The 6,690-nt window shown below is 40.3% G+C and overlaps 1 pseudogene; it reads left to right on the top strand.

The window, feature by feature from the left end:
• Nucleotides 1–295: 295 nt before the first annotated feature.
• LOC103659942 lies at nucleotides 296–4,109 on the top strand (annotated as a pseudogene).
• The last annotated feature ends 2,581 nt before the right edge of the window (nucleotides 4,110–6,690 follow it).

Below are 6,690 nucleotides of genomic sequence, written 5' to 3'. Positions count from 1 at the left end.
TTCTTTTTTTCTTTTTTTTTTAGATTTTATTTATTTATTTGACAGAGATCGTGACAGCCAGTGAGAGAGGGAACACAAGCAGGGGGAGTGGGAGAGGAAGAAGCAGGCTCATAGTGGAGGAGCCTGATGTGGGGCTCGATCCCATAACGCCGGGATCATGCCCTGAGCTGAAGGCAGACGCTTAACAACTGCGCCACCCAGGTGCCCCTACACACACTTCTCTTGCCATGTATTTTTGGCAGTGGGAGGCATTTGTGGCAGGACTACTATTTATACACAGCCTCTTGGGCATTGAATGGAGCATCCAGAGACGTTCTGGATGAGAGCATCTACCCAGCACCTGGCGCATTCGCTGGTGGAGCAGTGGGAAGGCCTCGTGGGACACCGTAAAGATGGAGTGTGCTATCTGACGGGCGCTGCAGACGTTGTGCTCAAGGTTGTTACAGTGAACCATGCGGAGGGCCTGTTTCAACTGACTGCACCAGGTGCAGATCCTTACAAAAGAGTTCTGCTACCGGTGATGAGTCAGATTGGTGACAGGGGAAATAAACAACACCGAAACTCCCACTCGACTTGTGTTTACTGACCAATTTCCACTCTTTTTTTTTTTCCCTACGGGAAATCCACAAGTTGCTTGGAGGCCAAAAGCTTGGCAGTTTCTATAAATACTTCAAGATCGGAGAGAGTAGAAAGGTATCTACAAATTAATGTCATGGTAGCTAAGAAGCAAAAGTTGAACTACACGATGTCACGACATTATGTTCCCATTGTAACATTTTCAAATAGATAAAATTGCCTCTCTAATGTGTTTGTAGTACAATGTGGGTCATCTTGTCAAGCCACCTTTTATAGTTCGTTCGTTTAATTTACGTGTTTCACTTTTTGCTGCTTAGGCCTGTACAACCTCCTCTTCTCCTTCTGCTGTTTTCCTGGATGTTTTAGCAGGAACACCTTAACTCAAATATGACAAAACCTTTGTCTGCCTGCCAATGGAAAATCAGTTGCCACAAGGAAGACATGTGGTAGAGGAAGGCAAAAAAGAACTTGGACTCCTAGGTTGTTCTTAAATTACTGCCAGCTTGCACTCAAACTTTTCCAGACACAGACTGTGGAAAAGACTTGGTGTGTGTTCTTGCCGACGAGCATTTCACAATATAGTCTCCGTGGACCAAGCCTGCATCCATGCGGACTGAAGCGAAGTCTGGTGGCCAATGGGGAATGGGTCACCACCTACCTTTCCTCCACTCACATGAATGCTTCTCAGTGCCCCCTTCATTAAGATTCAGAGAATCCAAGATGAAGGAAAATGGAATGAATCTTGAGATCCTAAAAAAGAACTTTCCAGATAGAAAGGACTTTCTAAAGTAGTGTTAAAATTAGGAACAATTTCTAAATCATAATCTCTAAAACAAACTAGGTACATTAGTTTGCTGGGGCTGCCATAGCAAAATACCACAGACTAAATGGCTTACCAACAAGAATTTTCTCACAGTTGTGGAACCCATGAAGTCCACGATTAAGGTTTCATGTTTGGTTTCCTGAGGCCTCTCTCCTCAACTTGCAGATGGATGCTTGCCTTCTCACCGTGTCCTCACATGGTCTTTTCTCTGTGCAAGTGCATCCCCGGTCTTTCTCTTTTTGGGTGTCCAAATTTCCTCCTCTTATAAGGACACCAATTAGATGGAATTGGAGCCCAGTCTGTCTGCCTCACTTTAACTTAATCACCTTTTTAAAGGCCCAATCTCCAAATATAGTCACACTTAGAGGTAGTAGAGGAAGGGCTTCAACACATATATTTTGGGGGACACAATTTAGCTCATTACACTAACCCAGATGTCTAGCAGTCCATGAAAAGGTTTAGTATAGAATGATTTTAATTTTCTAATGATACCCAATTTGCATTTAGCTTTGCTAATAAGCCAAATCTACAGGATCGGTAAAGTAAGCCTGCTAGGGAAATAGGGAAATCCCACCCCCCCCCGCCCCGGTCCCATGGGCTGCACTTGTTGACAGACATCACCCTCACCTTCTTCATTCAATGAGGTTCCTTTTTACAGCTTTCCTAGAATACTTGGAAGTGATGCTCTTGCATCCAGTAAATGTTCTTTTTGTCCCACCTCAGCTGTCCTTTCCTGGGGTCACACCTTCACACCACATTCAAGATGTGACTTCTCATCCACATCATGAATGAACGCGGCTGAAATCTTGCCTCCTCGCATCCACTAGTGTGTTGTAGGCACCCGTTCAGCAGTTCCTCGGCCCTGTGAGATCTTTAGCCCATTGGCCTTATCTCATTAACAGGCCTCCCTTCTATCTCCACCAGGTCTTCTCTTTCTTTTCTATCCAACTTAAGATTCTTAGATCCATTACTAGAATTACCTTCTTTCCCTTTCTCCCTCCAGGGCTGGCAGAGTTACAGTCTTGGAAAAACCAAATCTTCTGCTTCCTGAATGCCTTCCCGCCCCCGCCCAGCAGCCATAGAAAAGTACAACTTTTTTTTTTTAAACTACTCTCATTGCAGAGTCACAGCATGTGGTAGAAAGAATAATCCTCGCCACCAAAGATGCCCATGTCTCAAACCAGATTCACAGAAGGTGATGTGATGACCGAGGCAGAGGCAGAGTAGGAGCTGTTGCAATGGAAACAGAGGTCAGAGAGAGAAAGAGAGAGATTTGAGGCTACACTGCTGGCTTTGAAGGGCAGGGGGAAGGGATCATGATCAAAGAATGCAGGCAGCCTCTAGAAGCTGGAAAATGCGAGGAAGTAGATTTTCTCCTAGAGCCCCCCGAAGGAGTGTGGCCTTGCTGACACCTTGATTTTAGCCCCGTGAAATCCATATCAGAGTTCTGACCTCTACCATTTAAGACAATAAATTTGTGTTGTCTTAAGCCACCAAGTAATTGGTAATTTGTTACAGCAGCAATAAGAAACCAATACAAATCTCAAAAGGTCACTGAACACCATGCTAAATTTGTACCTCCCAGGATGCTTGCTTTCCTATTCTCCAAAATAGGAGCTCTTCCCACCCTAGCAGCTAACATTGCCTTGTATTTCATTGAGAACCTGACTAGTATTATGATCAATATATGTATCTATGTGCTCAACTACTTATATGTAGCAACCATGTTGCTACCTCCTTGATCCTGTCACATCTTTGGCCCCTGGCCATGCCACTAACTTCAAGGAAAAGTGGTAGAAGAGGAAGAGAAAAATCAACATCTCCCTTTTCGATGTTATCTGAGTGTCTGGTTGTGCTATAACATATCTGTAGTATGTAAACTGAAGCTTCTTCATATTTATGCCCAAAGAACAACTCCTGCCTTAATATTTAAAACTTGGGTTTTTTTAAAAAATAAAATTATAGCCCAAATAACTGGTGGTTTTGTGTAAAAGAATTCCTTCCCAAACAAAGACATTACCAAAAAATGTGGATCCAACCTCTTCTTTCCCATTGGGACCCCACAGAAGATTATGGTGTTGCTGTGGGTCACTGCGCTGCTGGTGTTACTCATATTGTAAGAACAAGCCATATATAAAGTCTCCCTTCTGCAGAGATGTCCCTGATGCCAAGATCCACATCTTTGACCTGGGATGGAAGAAGGCAAAAGCAGATGCGTTACCACACCATGGCCACATGGTATCAGATGAATATGAACAAACCTCTTTTGCAGCCGTGTAGTCTTCCTCTGTCTGTGCCAACAAGTACATGGTGAAAAGTGGTGGCAAATATGGCTTTCACATCCAAGTATGGCTCCACCCCTCCACATCATCTGTATCAAGAAGATGTTGTCTTGTGCTGGAACCAATGGGCTACAGACATTTATGAGTGGTGCCTTCAGAGTGGCCAGGGTCCATATTGACAAAGTCATTATGTCCATCCATACCAAACTGCAGAACAAGAAACATGTGGTTGAGGCCCTGTATAGGACCAAGTTCAAGTTCTCTTGCCTGAAGAAAATCACATCACTGAGAAGTGGTGCTTTATTGAGTTTAATGTAAATGAATTTGAAGACATGGTGGTTGAAAAGCTGCTCATCGCAGATGACTGTGAGATCAAATACATCCCTAATAATGGCCTCCTAGACAAACAGTAGGCACTGCACTCATGAGAACCTTGGCACTGCCCCTTCCTTATTCATGCCCACTGATAAATCTTATTACCTATCAAAAGAATATGGATATAATCAAAGACCAATCAGTGACTTGAACTCTTTACCGTAATGGCAAGCATAGCCATACTATACCCATGCCTATTACTTTAATCCTGGGTTTTGTGATTGCTTTTAACATAACCTAAAAAATTTATTACAATTTTTTTTTGTGTAGAGGAGTATATAAATGTATATATGTAGTTTAAAAAGCAGGAGATGAACACATCTGCCTATATGTGTATATATGTATGTTGATTGGAAGAGAAACTTTGAAGATCCCTGTTTCTTCCTCATGGCAACCTCACTTTTGTACACGTTAAACCACCGTCCTGAAATCTGTGTAGCACCTGTACAAAATACAACCATGCATCCGGTTCGTCTGAGACAATCTTGGTTTAAGAATGTTGTCCCTGAGTAATTATTAACAGTATTCCTTTTACCTTTCAAGCACCCTATTTTGGATGATCTAAATTAAATATGGACGCAGACTTAATGTATAGATGGCGATACAGTGACTTTATTATTTTTGAGGCTAAGTGGCAAAGTGGAAAGTTAATTTTGTAAGAAAAGTGCATTTTTGCCATACTTAGATGAAGGCTCCCATAGAGCCTCGAGGTCATGATTTGGCTTCTGTGTGTATGGAATTTCATAAGGGCATCTTTTGGAGAAGTCAGTGGACAAAGCAGTGAGTTACTTTTGAGGAACATAGGGTTCACCATTGTCTAGGCATCTGTTGGGCTACAGTGTGGGTCAGGTTGTTAATCATATTTTTAAATCCTCTTTTAAAATTATTTTTAATATTTATTGAGGTATGATATGTGTGCCATAAAGTACATGTATCTTAAGTATATACCTGAGGAATTTTAGTATACAACGTATTGCTGTATCCAACACCCAGATCAAGATACAGAACGCTTCTAGCCCCAGAAGACTCTTTCATGCCTCCTTCCACTCAAAGATGACTACTATTCTGATGTTGATCAGCAATGATTGTTTTATTGGTTTTTGAAATTCATATAAGTGAAATTGATACATACTCCTTTGTCTAGCTGCTTTTGCTCATTGATTATGTCTGTGAGATTCATTTACTGGATATCAATTCATTCTCTTTCTTGCTATGCAGTATTCCATTGTATGACTACACCACAATCTTTTTTACCCATTTTACTGTTGATAGACTTTTATTTTTAGTATTTCCCAGTTCACTCTTATAAATGAGTACAATTTCAGTATATCACTGGCAATATACAGGAATTCCAGTTGTTCTGTGTCTCCATTTTATTTTGTTTTGTCACTCTTTTAATTTCAACCACTCTTACAATTTTTTCAATAGTGATATCTCAAAAGCCCAATGAATAATAAAATTCATAAAAGTAATTCCTTGCAATAAAATGAATTCCTCAAATGTCATTTGTCATATTAGCAGTCATTTAAAAAATTTTACCATTACAAAAATTGGGATCAAAATTTTAATGAGAATTATAAAGATATTCACTATAAAGGAAGAATGAGTTGGCTGCGTTTGAACTGTAATTTGTTCTTTTTTATAAGGTTATGTTAATCTATGGATGGAGTTGTGTCCATTCAAGGTTCATATATTGAAGCTCTAACCTCCAGTGTAATAGTATTTGGAGATGGGACCTTTGGAAGATAATTAGATTTAGAAAGGTCATAAGGGCAGGGCCTTCACGATGAGATTAACGCTCTTATAAGAGACACCAGAGGGCTTGCTCTCCCTCTCTCTGTGTCATGTGAGAACACAGTGAGAAGGCAGCCATCTGTACCCAGAAAGAGAGCTCTCATCTGTAACCAAATCTGCTGGTCCCTTGACCTTGGATTTCCCAGCCTCCAGCACTCTGAGAAATGTCTGTTGTTGAAGCCACCCAATTTGTAGTATTTTGTTATAGCAGTCCAAACTAATACATTAAACACCGATGTTCTATCAACCTGAATTTATATAAGATTTTGCATAGAGAAATATGTTTAGAATTTTTTCTCATATAACAGGTATAATTACTTCCTCATGACCATCTTTAACAGGAATGTAAAGAAGCACTTCTCTCCAATTTCTTGATTACACTGAATTCTACTTGGACACAGACAAAAAAGTGACTCCATAGTATTTAAAAGTGGGCCAATAGAAGACAACATTCCTGTGACATATCCTTAGACCAAGGAGTCCATCTCAGGGAGAGAAATATAAATGAAAGTTGACTGTGGAAAAATAAATACTAACAGTTTTAGAAAAGAAAAAAGTTGGAGAAAAATTAGGAGACAAGCAGTTTTGATTGTCTTGCAGAAAAGTCATTTAGCAAAGTCTTGAGAGTGAATTTAAGAAAGCTCACAATGGCTGTGAGCCCAATGAAAAGATACTATTTCTGTGTGATCAGATTAAACTTGTTACTATTTCAGTGCAAATTCTGAAATGGGGAGCTAAAAGGATTTCTATTTGAGGCATCAAATGCTGGCAATGGAAGCTGAACTAATCTCAAGAGGAATAACTATAGAAAATCATTCTGAAAAAGGATTTATTTCCTTG

This window comes from Ursus maritimus, unplaced genomic scaffold (genome assembly GCF_017311325.1).
Source record: "Ursus maritimus isolate PB19 unplaced genomic scaffold, ASM1731132v1 scaffold_1, whole genome shotgun sequence".
Taxonomy (NCBI): Eukaryota; Metazoa; Chordata; class Mammalia; order Carnivora; family Ursidae; genus Ursus; species Ursus maritimus.
The sequence above is the reverse complement of the archived record's forward strand: the minus strand, read 5'-3'. Positions and strand labels throughout refer to the sequence as shown.